The sequence below is a fragment of the Vidua chalybeata genome, chromosome 8, assembly GCF_026979565.1.
Source record: "Vidua chalybeata isolate OUT-0048 chromosome 8, bVidCha1 merged haplotype, whole genome shotgun sequence".
Taxonomy (NCBI): Eukaryota; Metazoa; Chordata; class Aves; order Passeriformes; family Viduidae; genus Vidua; species Vidua chalybeata.
In genome coordinates this window covers 13,670,539-13,688,079 of record NC_071537.1, presented here as the reverse complement: position 1 = coordinate 13,688,079, position 17,541 = coordinate 13,670,539, and the positions used below count along the sequence as shown (strand labels likewise).

Here is a 17,541-nt window from a genome sequence, read left to right as displayed (position 1 = left end):
CAAGAAGCTCTGAAATGCCCCCAGATGGGCCAGGCAGGTTATGGTTCTACTTGCTTACAGCTGCAGTCTCGATGTGTCAGCTGTATAACCAGGGCTGGGTTCAGCTCCTGGCTCTTCTCCCTTCCCTGTGCTTCTGTTTCCCTGCAGCTGTTGGTGCAGTTCTCTGCCCTCCTATTGCAGGACATGGAGACACTCGGGGTGCACCCCAGGAGCTGGGGCAGGGTTTGATGAAGCCGTTCCCCCAACTTTGTCCTCTCCTACCACCGCTTCTATCCTGTTCATGGGGTCAATGAATTATTCACAACCTGGCAGGCGGGGGTGTGTCTGTGGCTGCCTGTGTGTTGCCAAAGGGGCCGACATGCCACCGAGCACAGAGAGCTTTTCTGTGTAAATACCTAAAATATTTAGCAGAACTGACGGAAAAAGATTCAGCTTGGGAGCATTCAGTGTCTCAGTGTAATCTGGATGTCTGAGGGCCATCACAAGGGTTCTGGGGGTGATGGACACACCAGGGTGGACCCCGTGTGGCTCTGACTTTCATCTTGGCCTGGTACACACCACCCAAGCTGGTGGTGGAGTTTGTGTCTGTCAGTCCAACCACCCATCTGTTGGGTCTTTCTTTTTGTCTCTGCCATCAGAGAGCGGGGGTGCCTCATCCTTTCCCTGCATTGCAGCGATGCTTTGGCATGTGCTCGTCCCTAGCGTGGTGCCACAGAGCCAGGCTGCTGCCCCATCACCTGCTGCCTGCCAGCTGCTGGCAGGTGGGTGCTGCAGGACCAGGGCACAGCGTTGGGCTGGGTTCTTTCCCTGGCAGCACCTTCCCGAGCAGACAGATCACGTCACATGCATTTTTTAGCAAGATCCACCAGCTGAGAGCGAGCTGAGCTGTCATTGCACGTTTGTGATCAAAGCCAGACGTGCCCTGGCAGCCCTGGGGAGAGTGGCCCTGTGTGCCATTCCTCTCTGTCACAAATTACTGGGCACAGCAGGTTGGGGATCCAGCCGTGTCACTGGTTGCAGGTATGTGCCCCTGCATTCCTGAATGTACCAGGATGACCAGTGCCCTCCTGCCTGCTGCGGTTCAATGATTCCTGACCCGAACAGCTAAGGGTGGGTGCAGTTATGATGCAGAGCTGTTGATGGTGTTACGCTTCATGCACTGTCCTACATCCCAAAAATTGCACCTTCTGTTGGGAGTCAGAATGAGGTGGGTTTGTTGGCACCAAAGATTGGGGTAGAAAAGGGTTTGTGCTTGTCCTGGGATGTGTTTTAGGCCAGGTTCACAAGGGAGCAAGCAGATGTAAGGGGTGCAGGGAGCTGTGGCCAGCTTTGGATGGGAAAGCACATGGAGCCAGCTGGCTGTGACAATGTAGGGCTGCCCTGCGAGGAAGCCTGGGCTGCTGGCAGCTTTTCCTTGGCCTTTGCAAGCTCGTCCTTTAATGGATGCTCTCTGAGCCTTGGCAAGGTAGGAGCTGTGTGCTGGCCCACGATCTGTACATCCCAAGGCCAAGCCGCGGGGTGTGCGGCCAAAGGCAGGAGGGGCTCACGGTTAGAGCACACAGCTCCTCCCAGGCCGTGTGCCCTGCTCCGAGCCTTCCTCCACCTCCTTGCTGGATTTGCTGCTGCCCCCTCGCCTCCCCCGTGGTGGGGTGGCGCTGCCTGCGGTGGGTGCCTGCGGTGTGCCCGTGCAGCACGGCTGTGTTGTGTGTTTCCCTCTGCAAGCGCAGCAGAGCCCTCGGGCTGCACTTCGCTGTGACAGCACATCCCATGTCAGACCCGCTGCAAATCCTGACTGCTAATAGCTATGCAAATTACCTCATTAGCTGCTTTATTTATTTTCTCTGGCATCACGTTTTCAGCACTTCCCCCAGACCCGGAGGCTGCGGTTTCCCCGGGCTGGGAGGAGGCAGCAGGAGCAGAGCAGCAGCACGCAGGGCTGGCTGGGCTGAGCCTTCCTCTGCTGGTAGCAGAGGTGTTGGGATCCCACGGAGCCACCCACCCCGATGTGGTGTATCTGGAACCAGAAACGCATGGCTCCTGAAGTGATCCTGCTGCTGAGATGTCCACCTCCTTCTCCCTCATCGTGTCTTGGCTCTGGTCTGAGTCTTGCTGAGCTCTCCCTCCAGCCAGGACCTGCTCTGTCCCTGCCAAGCAACTGTGGGTCTGGCATTGCTGGGATGTGTATGCCCTCCATCTGAAAAAAAAGGTGAGTTTGAATTATTTAGAGAGAGAACCGAGCATTTACTCAGCCGATGTGGACCTGAGTGGTGGGCTGAGGCTTGGCACAGGGTTGAAGGATGTCCTGCATCCTTCTCACTCTGATTATCCTTCCTTGGTAATGGAAATTTTCCTCCTTCCCGCCCTGATAGCCCTTTCTCATTACTGGAAATATGCCTCCCATCCTGACAGCCCTTCCTCCCTGAGAGAAATGTTGGCATCTGCTTTCTGCCAGCCACAGGATGACTCCAGAAAGCTCACAGATGCCCTGGCCAAGGTGGCTCTGGGCTGGGGCCCTTCTCTGGTGTTGTCCCCGAAGGGTTTACCCAAGTTGAAATACTTTGAAGCCCAGGCACCATCCAGGGTATCCCTGTGACATGCTGGATGGTAGGCACATCCCTACCCATGCTGGGTGTGCCTGCAAGCACTGCTCTTTCCTGGCTACATTTTCTAGGGGTGTTTATGTGCTCATGACATCCATTACAGTGAATCAAGCTTTGCATGGACACCAGGGGACCCACATACTGGTGTGATGACTGGTATAAAGACCTTGATTCAGCCACTCCATGGGCTTGTTAGCACCATGCTGAGCTGCCTGCAAGCATTATGTCTTCTACCCCATCCCCTTCTGTTTATCTTTTATTTCCTCCCTTCTCTTGGCGGCTGTGCTAATGAATATTTCATGGCCAGGAACCAGCGTGAATTCCCCCGGCAGCTACCCTGCACTCCCTCGCCAGGTACCAGCCCAAAAGTCGGTGGCTTAGGAAGGATGCATCTGCCAGGAAGCCATCTCGGGAGGAGGGGGCCCGGGTAGGAAAGGAAGCAATGGCTCTGGTGTGGGCAGATGTGTCGTGTCCCCTTCCTCGGTGGTGTTGTCACTGTCTCTTCAGCCTCCAAGGGACTGCCAGCGGACCGCGTTGGCCGCATGTCCATGGTGGCTGCACGGCCTTTACGGTTTCCGTGCATCCTCTCACACGCGTTCAGGGCCACGCTCCGACACAACAACACGTGTCCTCTCCTGTCCCCCGTGTGCCATCAGCTGCCACAGCCGTCTGAACGAGCCGTGTCCCCGGCTCACCTCCCGCCGCTCCGCCGCTCTGCTGCGCTGTACCGGGGCTCCTCTCAGCGTCAGGCAGCGGCACCGCGGCCGCATGGACCGAGGGGCACGGAGCGGGGGGCAGGGAGCGTGGGGCACGGAGCGTGGGGCACGGAGCGAGGGGCACGGAGCGAGGGGCAGGGAGCGTGGGCAGTCCGTGTCTCCATCCATGACATCACAGGTGCATCGCATGGCCTGCACTGCCTGTCTGGCTCTTGTGCTTCCAAGCTGGAGATGTCCCAGCACAGCCAGAGGGCAGGCATGGGACTGGGGCAGGGAAGTGCAGGACAGTGCTGGTCTTCAGTGCCCCTGAATTTGCCCTATATCCCCCAAGCTAGGCTGGGCCCCAGTGCAGGCTCAGCATTACGAGGTGTGGGCAGTATCTCCCTTTGCCAGGGTCAAAGCACATGTGGGGAGCATGTGCTGGAGCTGGAGCCAAAGCCTGGAGCCACAGTCTTCCTCTTTCCCATTGCTGCAGCTCCAGCAGTGGCATGTCCCCTTTGGGGGCCCAGCAGATGCTCTGGGGACACAGGCTGACTCTAAGTATCTTTTTGGGAGATGATGTCCTTTGTCCCACAGTGAGGCACTGTGGGGAATGGAGCTCACCTGGGGCTGCAGCTGGGGCAGGGGCTGGGGAACCACTGGCCTTCTTAAGCAGGGAGCAGGTGTGGGAGAACCACAGGCTGGGTTGTGGGGCAGGAGGCTGGAGGATGCACCCTGCAGTGGCACCCGTGAGTGGATGTGACCCAGGTGGGGTCTTTAGCAAGAAAAGTTGTGTAAGGGTGGGCTCAACAGCCCTGCCTTGTGGCTTGCTTTTGATTTGTGCTGAATTCCTACTTGGCTTTCCAGGGAGGAGCAGGGTCGGTGGTCAACATCTGCTGATCTGGAAGGGACAGGAGATCCCCTGGATCCCCTGTCCCGCATGACCATACGACCGGGGTGAACAGGATGGCACGTGCATGTCTCACCCACCCGGGACATGCTGGGATGGGGCAACTTTCCCTGTCAGATAGAAACTGGCTGCCAAGGAGCTGGATTGTAGAACTTGGGATGGATCTACAAACTTTGTATGGTGTCACGTACTGTGGGCTCTGGCACCCTCCTGTGGCTGTTCTGTCGCCTCTCCTGTGTCCCGCGGGCCTTTGGGATGCTGCAGCTGCCTTGGTCTGGTTTGTGCTGTCTGGTCCCCGTAGCACTGGGGACACTGCATTTGCAGGATCTGGCCTTGTATCACACAGCTCATGGGACCTGATCACTGCAAGAAACTGTCCCAATGCGTTTGTGTTGTGGGGTTGAGCCAGGAGCAGAGCTCCTGGGTACTGTAGACATGGATGAGGGTGCTAAACCCCACACCTGTTCCTGGAAGGTGTCAGGAGTGGACTGGGCACTGCCGGCTACCCAATCTCTGAACATTCAGCTGGGGGCAAGTGGTTCATAGGGGTAGCTTCAGTCAAGGTGTTGCATTCACAGATTGTCTCTACATCTGTGTCTCTGTCTGCTGAGCTGCTCAGTCTGCCTCAGCTGGCCTGGACTGGCCCCTTCCTCTTGTGAGGTTGATGTCCATTGCAGCCCTTCCCTGGCCTGGGGCTTTGTGGATGTATTATTAAAGGGCTGCAAGTCCCTGCTGTGCTGTGTGTTGTGCCTTGTTTAGGATCTCTCCAAACCTGGCTCAGCTATGCTGCCAGTGCAGCATCCCCTGCTGCAGGTCCCCCTCCCCCTGGGACACTGTCATGCTGTGGTGTGGAGACACTCTGTTGGGCAGCTGGCCCCCTTTTGCATGGCCATAGCCTGTATAAGATGGGGGGCAGACAGAGGGGGCTTGGTTTGGAGGGGATGGCCTTTCTTTTGGGGAGCAGGAGGTGAAGTTCCCCTATGCCAACCCCAGTAGAGGGTTGGTGGGAAGTGGTGGTGCTCTTGCCCCTTCCCTTTGGACTCCTTCTTGAGGTATTGGTAGGGACTGGACAGTCTGGCTGTTCCTGGCTGTATCATGGCTCCACCCTCTTTTCCATCCCTGAGGGAACAGAAGCTGTAATTTCCATCAGGTCCCTTTTTGTTCACTTCCTTCCCTATTAATAAGAGATGAAATTTATGAGATTATAGAGTCTGGATGGATTCAGAACTGATAGAATCCTGCTGCTGTGGGGTGTGAATTCACTGTAAAGATGGAATACAGCTGGGAAAATGGTGTTAGGGGAAGGGATGTTGTCTTGAGTCTGCACAGACCGTCTCAGGCTGGCTCTGGGAGCAGCGAAATCCCACTGCCACCACACTCTAGTCTGTCTTCTGGCTCTGACATACTGTGCAAGTTAGCAACTTGCTGCCAGGCTGAGCTTTGGAGTGAGCAGCTCTTAGCATGTGTGGTCTGAGAGTCTGACTCCTCTTCCTCCTATCCTTGCATCCGTCCTTATCTCCTCCCCTGTGTGGAGCAGAAGTGGATGCTTGGAGATGCAGGACACTTGCAGTGATGAAGGACTGATGCCCAGGATGCAGGATGTTCACAACACTTGATTGTGGGAGTGGATGGCTCATGCTCAAGGATGCAGGATGCTCTCGGTGCCGGCTTCCCTCCGGAAGGAGCATCCTTGCCTGCTCTTGGAGACAGGCGGCCCTGGGATGCAGCGGTGCCTCATTGGTCAGCGGGACCTGTGGAGTCTGCGGGTTGCCATAACAACCTGCCTCTGGTTCCCGGCCAGCCGGGGCGTGAAGTGCCGGGTCGAGCTGGTGCCAAGGGGCGGATCAGGACCCAGGGGCAACCCGAGGCTGTGCCAGCCAGGGAAGCGTCCATCCACTTCTGCCGGAGGGCTGACTGGCACCGCTGGGCTCCCCGGCATCCCGCATCACCCTGACGCTGCTCCCCGCCGCTCCCCGCAACTTTGCGGCACGGAGGGGGCCGGCGGGAGGGCACGGCCCGGGGGGCGAACCCGGACATCCTGCTCCCTCTCAGCGGCCGGCTTTCGTGAGCTCGAGCCCCGGGAGGAGCACCGCCGCCGAACTCTGTGTCCCACTGCCCACCTGCACCGGAGCATCCCCGCGCAAAACTTCCCGCTGCCCGCCGCCGGGGAGCGGGGCCGGCGGCTGCCGCGCTGCCGGGCGCTGCCGCTGCCCGCTCTGCCGGCCTGGAGCGGACGCCGATGCCCGCAGGCTCGCTCCGGGCAGAAAGGCTCGGTCCTCCCCCGGGCATCGCCCGCTGCTCCGAGGAGCTGGGGGGCTGTTTGGCGGCCGGGAGGGGGTGCGGCTGGGTCCCTCCCCAGCGCTGGGAGCTGGAGCCATGAGCCACTGCCAGCAGCGCTGCAAGAGGCAGCTGGGCCGGGTGATCCGCTTCTTCTACCAGTTTGTCACCGGGACTCTCTCCCAAGGTAAGTACCGTCCTGGGGGACACGGGGTCTCTGTTCTGTGCCAGGGGATGTCTGTCTGGTGAGCTCTGTGGGGTTCTCCCCTCTTTGGGGAGGGGAGAAATGCTGTTTAGAAATGCTGGTGGAGGGGTTGCACTGAGCTCTGCGTGGAGCAAAGCTGAAGATTCTTCCAGGAGGCAACAGAAGCCCCTGAAGGCCCCTTGTGGACCTGGCATGAGGGGAATGTTTTATTTGGGGAGGGGACTGATGCAAAGTGGAGCATGAAAGAACTGCTGTACAAATAAATTGCAGCTGGTCTGATGGTTCCTAACATGTCAAGGAATGTGGCTCCTCTGTGGCTGGAGCCATGCCCTCCATCTAGATGGACAAAGAAACCCTGGGTGTGCCCCATGAGCCAGGGACACAGGGCAGGGCAGGGACACACCCTGGTGCCTGCATCTACTGGTGCTTTTGTCCTGGGATGCTTGGTCCTGGGGACAGAGCTGCCTACTCTGTGCTCCTGGTTTGCTGCCACTGCCATGGCAGGATCCTCACCCCTGTGCCAGCCCCTGCTGGCCCTGCCAGCTGCCCAGAACCCCTGGGTATGAAGCCAGAATCTCCTAAACCCAGTGGGCATATCTTGGGAGGTCATCAGGGGTCTGTGTGTGCTGGGAATCTGGGTGCCCTACTCGCACCCCTGTCCGTGCGTCCCTATGCAGGGACAAAGTTGGCATCCCCATGGATGAGAACCATCGGGCTGCCCCTCTGGGCCCCAGCAGTGCTGGGAAGGGATGCGCCGTAGCGTGAGTGCAGGGAAAGCCTTGTGGGGCCAATGTGGCAGCGTCACGCCTCAGAGCGGGGCTGGGACTTGCACTGCTTTTGCCAGGACTCAGCCTGCCTGGAAAACCCCTCCCAGGTTTTGTCCCCTCCTTGCCTGAGGAAACCCCTGGGTCTCCACAGCCTGTGCCTGTCCCTGGGGCCAGAGAAATGCAGGAATAGCATGGAGCACTTGGCACAGCCCGGGAGGCTGGGATGTGGGAGCAATATTTGACCTGTGAGCCATGCCCAGCTGGCATGCTACCTTCCTGCCCCAGGGACCCAAGCCCTGGGACGGAAGCTCCCGGTCAAAGCAGGGGACAGTCCCCCAAGCCCAGCAGCATGCCGGGCTCTGGAGGCTGGGTGTGCCGCAGGTCCATCCCCACTAGTTGGCTCCATTGGGCACCAGCCAACTTGCCTGGAGTCGAGGGGGCAGAGGATGAGTCAGCTGAGTCCAGCCCAGTGCATGAGGGGCAGAGCTGCAGGTGACGGAGCAAAGAGGGAATGGGACCCTCGGGATGCTCCCAAACCCCATCATCTGCAAGGATATCCTGCAGGTCCTTCTCCCAGTGTCCTGGGCTTTACAGCTGGGTACTGTGGCATCAGGACTGTAGCAGGTGTCCCCTGGGTTTCTGGAGTGCCCATGTGTGGTGCTGTGCAGGACCAAGGGCTTTCCCTACAGCCCTGCTGGGTATGCATGGGACTGGGATGGGCATAGAGGGCATGGCTGGCTGTGGGGCACTGACTACCCTCGCTGTCTTCTTGGTGTCCTCCCAAGCTCTGAGACAAGCCAAAGTGGAGTGAAACCCAAAGCTGAGCAGCTCTGAGTTGGGTGTGGGATGTGGGGCTTGCACAGCCTTCTCCCCTCTACAGCTCCCCTCCTCCCCAGCTGCTGCTCCGATCCTTGGGTCACCAAGATGCTGATCCCTCTCTGGCTGTTATCCTACCACATCATTCCCTTTTGGAGGGCGGTGACCAGTGGCCCCCTGTCCTTCCTGCATAGGTGAAGGAGGTCTCCTGGAGCTCACTGCAGAAGGCACTGGATGCTTGACCAGGTGGGCCTGGGGCCAGGGGCCCCCTGGCTGGATGCCCTGGGGAGCTGGCCAAGGACGGGTTGCCAGAGAGGGCAAAGAGAAATGACTCAATCAATTAACCAGATTAAAACTGTGACTTCACCTCCCAAAAATAGCATTTCACCAATATTTTAATGTGCTTATTAATAATCTGCTCGCGCTCTGATTAGCAGCAAGGTAATAAGGGATCAGCTTTAACCTAAATTTAACTCTCCCTAATGGATGATGGCCCCGAGAACCAAAAAAAAGGAGAAATTCCTATTCATCAGGCTGGCCCCCCGGCAGGTCAGGAGCACCCAAGAAACCCAGGCAGCAGCTGTCCAGCTGTGCCCAGGGACCATCACCTCATTGTGGCCCAGCAGGTCCTGTGGCACATTTTGTGGAAGTAGTGTACTAACACCCTGCTGCACTGAGTGAAGAACACTTTAGGGGTAGCCACAGGAGTGGCTCTCGAGGAGGGCAGATCCTGGCCACAGTCAAGGTGCATGGTCCCCTCCTGAAGAGACAGCAGGTCCCTTGACAATGCATGATTGCCCTGCTCCGTCCCCATCTGCTTCATCTCGCAGCAGGGGACAGTTCCCCATCCCCAGCTGCTGGTAGTGCTGGGAGGATGGAGACAGGGCCCAGCCACCTGGCTACCTGGTGACTCTGGGTGTGCTTGTGGCATGCTGTGTGCATGGAGCTGCTTTTTGGGCAAGAAACCCCACTCCAGGGGTTATTTATACACCACCCAGCAGGTGGCTGGCGGGGTGTTTAAGTTTAGTAGTGCCGGCAGCACTGGAGAGCCAGGGCAGGGGTGGCTGGGTGGGGGATGCTTTATGGCTGCTAGTGTCACAGCCCAAAGTGGGACAGGTGGCACGGACTCAGTGCCAGCCTGGTCCTGGGGCAGTGATACAGGGCCTGCTGCTCTTCCCCAGTGCTGAGCCAGGGCCACTTTGCCATCCTGTCCTGTGTCACCTGTGGATCCTCAGAGCCGTTGATCTCGGGGGAGAGAGAAGGGAGGGAGGGAGGAAGGGAGGGGTGGATCTGCATGCTTGGATTCTGCTCCCTGAAAAGGGCACAGCTGGGGCAATGCTGTACTCCTCACACACTTGGGTGGCCACAACCCCTGGCTGTGGGTGCAGGGTAGGGCTGGAACATCTTGTATGCAAAGAGGGTTTGTGATGAAACATTTGGGTCCGGTGTCTTCCTCAGCCCTATGCCCCATGGGACAGCAGATGGGGCCAAGCGTTGTGCAGGGGCCAGAAGCATCTCAGGTATGGGTGCAGCTAATCCAGCATGGTTTGGGATCTGTGAGTGAGTGTGCCCAAACCCACAGTGGCACTAAATACACCTGGCATCACAGAGCAGGAACCAGGCTGGTCGGCTCTGACTCCAGGCTGAGAGAAACAGATGCTGATCGCAGACATCCCTGGGGAGGTGCTGTTGTGGGACACAGGGAACAAGATGCCAGACCCAGCTCTCCAGGTTAGCAGAACGGCAGAGACACCTTCCTTCAAGCCCTTGTGTCTGGAGCAAGGACGGACACAGGCATCAGCAGAGATCCTGGCAGCATCATTCCCTAGGGAGCCCCTTTTCCAGGACTCCTAGCTTCACCTGTGGTGTGGCAGCAAGGAGCTGAGCCCTGAGGATCACAAGATCATCAGGGAACTCAGAGAGCTCTTGGGCTGTGGTGACACCTTGCTGGCCCCATGGCACTGAGACACAACCACATGTGTGATGAGCCCTGTCTGTTCTCTGCCCCCTGCCTCCTTCTTCTGGCTGATGGTGCCACTCTCCCCCCGGGCCAGGAGGGTTATTTTTAACTGTTTGCCATGTGCTGTCTGAGCACAATTAAGGTAATTGGTTTGGGAGCCTGGCTCTCACACAACGCTCCCAATTACCTGCCTGCCTGCCCGTGCGGCCCCCCGCCTCCCTGCCCGTGGTGGCCGGCTCCTCTGGCAGGGGGACTGCCGGGACAGGGCTGCCCCAGATAGCACGGCGGGGCTGGGTGGGGGCACGAGCGGGCACAGGGGATGGAGCCATGGAGAGGACATCCCTGCACAACGACAGCCTGCTCTATGCCTCCCTGATTGCCATCCTCCTCCTCATCTCCTATTGGTTCACCACCCGCTGCTTCAAAATCATCAGCGGCATTGAAGGTACAGGGCTGGGGACATGGGGGGACAGGGTGGCACAGCTCGGCCGCTTCCACAAACCAAGCGGTGAGGCGAGCCAGATGCTTGGTGTGGGAGAGGTGGATTGAGGACTCCCTCTCTGCCTCTCTGGGAGACCTCCATCTCCTCGGTCACTTCATTAGTTCCTCCTGGCTGTGGTCCTGCTCCACTGTATGTGAGAGCAGCTGGTAGCAGCCCCGGAGCTGAGCTGTGGCTCAGGGCTGTATCCAGCACTACTCTGGGGTCCACCATGCTGCCGGTGTCTAGGTACTGCTTCCCCTCGCTGTGAGACAGGGATGCAGATGGACTCTCTGCAGCCTCCCACTCTTGTAGGGTGCCCAGAGCTCATGCTCAAGCCTCAATCTGCATTTTGGGGCTCTGGGTCTCTTTGGGTGTGACCCACATCTTTGGTCCTCAGCTGGTGTGTTCGAGAGCTCTGGGATGGGGTGGGGGTCCCAGTTTCCCCAGTGAGGGGTCTCTCCAAGACCCCCTGCAGTGGGATGTGAGTGCCAGGGGTTTGCAGGGTGAGACCCCAAGGCAAGGAGCAGGGCAGGAAGGGTGAAACTGGCATCACGTGTCTGGGGACGTGCAGAGCCTCTCCTGCCCGGGGTGTGAATTGCTCCATCCATCTGTGAGACTTCTCTCTGCACAGCTCAGCCAGAGCCTTAAGGCACTTCCCACAGCATGACCAAATGCTGACTGTCTGCAGGGGCAAGGAGCACCCCTGGGAGCAATGCCCCTCAGTGGGATGGGGAGCAAAGTCCTGTCCCACACTTCTGGTGGGGTACACATGCTCTTGAGCATCCTTTGCAGGCAACTGTGGGTCTGGCTCCATTGGTGACATCCCACATGTGGTCCCATGTGTCTCCTCCATCCTGGGGGCAGCTCCAGATGGAGTAACATCCGTAGGGACCTTGGTGAGGTGAAGGGGTGGTCCTTTGTCACACCTAGCCCATCTGGAGTTGCCCTTGGTCGAAAGGAATATGCTCTGGACAAGAAACCCTGGGGAGTCTGGGGGTGCTGGGAGCTGGGCACAGTGTGTGGCACTGGGACATGGCAGCAGTGCCGGGTGCCTGTGCTGGTCCTGATGGGATTCTGTGTCATGCTGGTAGCAAACAATGGAGTGTTATTTTAATGGCTCCAGCATGGAAATACGTAATCCTGACACGGGAGGCAGTGGAAGAATTATCACTGCTGCGCTGGGGAGGGTGGCTGGCACGGGGGAGGCACAAGGGCAGGTGGGGAAGCTGTCACTCAGTGACTGGCCTATGACTGCTTCAGCCCCAACATCCCATGATGCTGCCAGCGACATATGAGGGGCCGATGACAGTCCGTTCACATGGGTTCAGCAGGTTCCCTTTACAGAGAAGCTGCCCTAAACCCTCTGGATCAGGCTGGAAGGGCTCCTCTCCCTCTACGGCCAAAACTAGATTTCAAAAATAGACTCATGGCCTACAGGACAGGCATCGATGCTGGAAGCAGCTGGAGGCTTGAGGAGATGATGGGTTGTAACTGGAGCTTAGCAAGAAAAGTGGTTTCAAAAACAGAGTTGACATCAGTGGGAAACTTCCTGCAAGAATGCAACAGGTCTGTGCCACCTCAGCCCGGAGGGACTGACTCGAGGGCAAAACTGGGAGGCAGACACATGAAATCCAGGCTCAGTGCCTGGAAACTCAGCTCTTTCCAAGAAAAGGAAATGTGAGGTCTGAAAACTTCCAGCCTGGGGAATGTTTCCCTGGGGAAGGCTTCCAGCTCTTTCCTCAAGACGCCTCTGATGCATCTCTGGTATCTTCTGCTGGTGTTAGGACAACCTTGGGAGCGTGCCCCAGGTGGGCAGAAGATGCCAAGCCCAGTGGCATGGAGCCAGTAGATAGCCAGGTTATGCCATGACCTGGGACTGAGACACCAGCCTTCCCCATCCCCTGCCAGGGGACAAACCTGCAGCCTGCTGGGCTGGAGATGGGGGTTCCTGGGAGACTGGTGTGAGGCAGCCCTGCGGGGAGCTCTTGCTGGGGGTCTGCTCCATAGCCTGGATATGGCAACCCCACCTATAGCTGTGGCAGGTGGCCTTGCTCCTGGGGTAAACTGGGAGGGCTGGGAGGTGGCAGTGGCATGGGGGCAGCCCTGCTCCCTGCTTACCACGCTAGTGCTGGAGTTAGTTCTGGTCTTGCATCATGCACCATATGGGAATTATCTGCCTGTAGATGGGCAGTGCCGGTGGCATCCCTGAGGGAAGAGACGGGGAAGACCCCAAGGGGTGCTGAGCCCTGGTGACAGGCAGTGACCACAGGTACCTGGATCCCCAGTGATCTCTGTGGCTTGTGATTAAACAGCCAGGCAGGGGCTGGAATGCTGTTAGAAAAGACAAAGGGAGCTAAATTTAGCCCCATTGGCTGTGTGCTCGAGGCACACAGATGCACAAGTTCACCCTCTGTTTCCAGCTTCTGCGTGACCTTGGCTGGGTCCCTAGCCCCTGCTTCTCCTCCTCTCCTGCTATTGCTGCACCATTTCAGGGTCTGGCAGTGTCTTGGGAATCCTGCATCATGGCCTCTGCTCCCAGCCTGTTCTCCCAGACCTGCTCCCCATCTTCCCTTGGTGTTCCCAGCAAAAGAGGTGGACCAGTCTGCCTGCTCAGAAATGGGGCAGATGGAATTGTTGCCCCAGACACTCCTCAGGAGGGAGATGTTGAGGAGTTTAGCCAAGTTGGTCCCCATGGGGCAGACACATGTCTGGGGCACAGAGGACAAATCTGAGTCATCCCCATCCTGGATGTTTTGCCAGTGCCCAGCGTCCTGCCCCTCCCCGTGTCCCCCCCTGGGAACTGAGTGCCTTTTAATATCTGTGGCCCGTTTCCTTAGCAACTGCATTAAGCAAATCGATGGAGGTGGTGTCATTGGAATGGGAGGGCATGCCTTCTTTCCCCCTCAGACCCCCCCATCCCCGCCACCCCCCACACCTCCCTCCACTTGGCCTCTCTCCACTCTTACTCACAGGCACGGCCCTGCTCTGCCTGGGCTCTCAGCCGTGGCTCGTTGAGCCTCCAGCCACAGCCCTGTGCTGACCCCTCGCTCGCCCATGGCTGATGGCAGGTGCCCCTGAGTAGGGGGTGACAGCCAAATCCCCACCAGGGACACAGGCGGGTGTCCCTGGGGATGCGTGGTCTGGCGGCTGAGGTGCTGGGGTGAGGGGGCTCAAGGACTGTGATAGGGAGGGGTGGAGGGCTGAGGGGCCATGAGACACCCCCACCATGAACCTGGAAGGCCTTGAGATGATTGCAGTGCTGGTGGTCTTGGTCCTCTTCGTCAAGGTGCTGGAGCAATTTGGCCTCTTCGAGCCTGTGTCCTTGGAAGGTAACGGGTGTGGGTGGTGCTGTCATCTCCGGGACATGAGGGGCAGGTGGTGGATGTCCAGAGCTGCCCCCAAGGATGCTCCAAGGCTGCTGCATCCATGAAAGAGTCCTGGTGTCTGTTGGCTGCTTGTAGGGGTGTAGGATGCGAGAAGCAGAGTATCCTGCCTGTCCCAGTGGCTGGGGATGTAGGGAGGGGACCGGGCTGGCAAGGTGTCTGCTGTACGGTGGTGACTTTGATGTGTGCTGGGATGCTGGGGGCTGGGACTCTGTGTGACCATGTATGTGGGCACCAGGGTGTTTTCCAGCACCTCCACAGGAGCAAAGTGTTACCAGAGTCCACGGTCACCTCACCCTGCACGTGAGGTGTTGGACTCATCACCAGTCTGCACAGCAGCCAGGCTCAGGCAGGACGGGTGCATGCTGGGCCCCCTGCTCCTGGCTCTCCCCAAGACTCCCTGTGGCCCGGGGCAGGGTGCGGGGACACAGAGGGAGCTGTCCAGCTATGGATGGGCTGTGCGAGGTGCTGAGTGGTGTGCACGGGACACACTTGGCAGAGTCTGGATCCGCTCGGGGGATTCTGCTTTGTTCATGGTGGGAGCGAGGTCAGGACTGCTTGGCTGGGTGCTCCCTGGACTCCCGGGGTTGGTTGTGTGCAAGGTCCCCCCAGCCCTGCCCAGCCCCTGGCCATGCCTGCACACACCTCTCTGAAGGATGCCACAGCCTGCCTGGCCCCTGGCACTGGGGCACGCACAGGGTGAGGAGGAGACAGACAGTTTCCCTGGTGCCCTGAGACACTCTGCTGTGCTTCTCCAGCACTGGCTCACACACGGGCTGGGTGTAGTAGTGAATGTTCACCTCTACAAGCAGTGAAGCAGGCAGTACCCAAGGCTGCACCTACAGGCTGGCTGTGCCTGGAGATAGGGAGGAGACAGATTGAGGGGATCTTTCCCTCTGATCCTGTGAACCTGTTGCAGGACAAGAAAGATGGGTGGAAGTTTTCATTACTATTTAATTGCTTGCTAAGTCCCTGTGTTCCAGCAGCAGTACTCCTATGTGGATCATACCAGGAGGGAAACTGAGGCAGGAGCTGACCTGTCAGACATCCTGTCTTGTGAGTGCCGGGAGAGGGCATGCTGACTGTGCCCAAGGTGGATTCTCCCTCCCCAGTTCTGCTGGTGATTTGGGGGTGCCTCCCTCAGACCTTTCTTTCCCCCTTCCCAGTGCTTTCGCTTCCCCGTGGCATTCCAAAATTGGTGGCATTGATTACAGCTGTTCTGCAGCTCCCAGGTGCGGTGAAAAGAGTGGAGACAGAGCCCCCAGCCTCTGCAGCAACCCTGCAGAGGGGCTCAGGACATGGCAGGGGCCATTCCTTGCCTTGTGTGGCTCCTGTGTTTCTTGGGGCACACTCCTTGTCCGTCTGCAACTGATTTTTCCCTAGCATGGGCCAGAGCAGGATGCTGGAGATGGGGTGTCCTGTGTCCAGCCTTGCCCTGGTCATCTGTCACCTCTCCAGAAGGAACAGGGGCATGCCTCTCCCGCTCCACCCACCTTCCCATGCTGAGAAGCTGCAGTTTCCTCTGGCTTGGCTGGAGATGTGCCCCAGCTGTGAGGGTGGGAATGGGATCCAGGTGCCCTGGATTGCCAGCAATTGCTCTCATTGCTTGAAGGTGCCCAGAGGAGAAGGAAACGCGTTGCTTAAGGGGCAGAAATTGGCTGAGGTTAAGCTGAGCCCTGGGCACTGTACAAGGAGTCCTGTGTGTGAACGGCAGTGGTTTGGGATGGAGGTGAGGTGCTATTGCATAGGTTGCTGCCCCTTTTGACTTGAGAGGCAGCAGGTAGGATTTTGCTCTCCAGGGAAGGTCCCAGGCAGTGTCTGGGGCTGGTAAATACTGTGTCCCCTCCAGGGGTTGTTTACAAGCCATGGCTCGGTCAACAGTGACAGCCCTGAGACCGCAAAGAGCCTGAAACCAAACACTAATGGCTTGGGTCTGCTAATGGACACAGGGCTCTGCCACCTGCTCCGGAGCCATCGATGCTGCCGGCAGTGCTTCCCCTGCTCCGGCTGCTGGCCCACGCTCTCCCTGCCCCATCCCTGCCGGTCCCCTGCCTGCAGCTGTTTCTCTGCCCGGGTTGTGCTGTGCACCACAGTGATGGGCTGGGAATGGAGCAGCTCCAGAGGGGACCAAGCCAACCCCTCTAAGCCTGGGGGAAGGGTTCAGTGGGAGCATCTTGCAATGAGATCCTGGAGGAATTCCAGGCTTCTTGGTTCCCAAACTCAGCTGGATGAGGCCCCAAGGACCCCATTCTTCATTTGGAGATGGCACTTCCCTGAAAAAGGGCTTGGACAGAAGTGCTGACTCTCTGCAACCCCTTGTCTTGTCTGCTTGGCACTGTACCCCCTTGGACGTTGCCACAGCCACTGTCTGACAGCAGCAATGGAGCATCCCTGTGATTGCACTGTGCTCCAGGATCTTCAAGGTGAACAATACTGGAACTGTCGTTGTTTACCAGCTGGATAATCAGTGATGGATTGTGTCATCCCACCTCTGCCCTGTGCCATCATGCCTGTCCCCAGCCCTGAAGATCACCTGGCAGACCCATGCAGGAGGCTCTCGGACCTCTGCTGAGATCTTGCTCTGGCCAAGTGCTCAGGATGAGGCAGGTGGAGAGAAACGCTATCAATTTTGCCTCTTGAAGTGCAACATCAATAATTCAGCGCAGAGCAATCGGTCCCGGCTGGGAGGAGGGATGGCGGGAGGGAAAAGGCGGGAGAGCCACCCGCGTAGCCCAGCCACAGATTAATATTAAATGAAGTGGCAGATTGCTGTCGGCAGGATAATTGGTGCCCGCCCAGGACTGTTCCTGCCTTGGCTGTTCAGGGTACGTGCTGGGGGACAAGCAGGATTGGGGGTCTTGGAGAGCCCCCAACATAGGGTGTGCTGGCTTTTGTCTTCCCTGGGGGATGCTGCTGCTGTAGAGCTCAGGATATGGAAAGAGAAGCAGGGCTGGGAGAGTGCCAAACCCTTCTGGAATCTGGGGAGAAACAGGAGGGAGCAGCAGCATGCCTGGGTGCCACCGGCAGGAGGGTAGGAGGGTGAGCAGTATGGACCCCTCCTCATGGCTGGCTCAGGATGAGGGTCCCTCTGGAGAGAGGAGAAAGCGAGCATCCCCAAGGTGTTGGTGAGAGCAAAGTCCTGTGCCAAGCCCTGATTCTTCCTGCTTTCCAGGAACCTCTTTGGCAGAGTGCTGTGTCTTGGCTGCAGGAGAGACTGGCCCTTTGGGGTGTGATGCTTTGGTCCCTGGGCTCAGGGTGTCATCCAGCCTGGTGGGTTTGACTGACCCCAGAGGTCAAGGTGAGCTTGCTGCAGGGCAGTAGATCTTGGAGCATTGAAATCTAGCCTAGGATAGCTGCAGGCACTCCAGGTTGAAGTTTGGGGTTCCCTGGGCTGGGCTGCACAAGGCATTCCCCCATCTGCAGTGGCTTTAACCCTTGCCTTTCCAT

General features: G+C 58.3%; 1 protein-coding gene and 1 long non-coding RNA gene across 3 annotated transcripts in view; one reads left to right on the top strand and one right to left on the bottom strand.

Moving 5' to 3' along the window:
• The window catches only part of KCNIP2 (potassium voltage-gated channel interacting protein 2), a 43,877-nt gene that overhangs the window by 13,400 nt on the left and 12,936 nt on the right, over positions 1 to 17,541 (top strand). The window lies entirely within an intron of this gene.
• LOC128791384 (uncharacterized) lies at positions 1,812 to 3,488 on the bottom strand. The gene is made up of 2 exons (XR_008432040.1): positions 3,296 to 3,488; positions 1,812 to 2,194 (listed from the first exon to the last, which is right to left on the bottom strand). It is a non-coding gene; the product is annotated as an uncharacterized LOC128791384 (long non-coding RNA).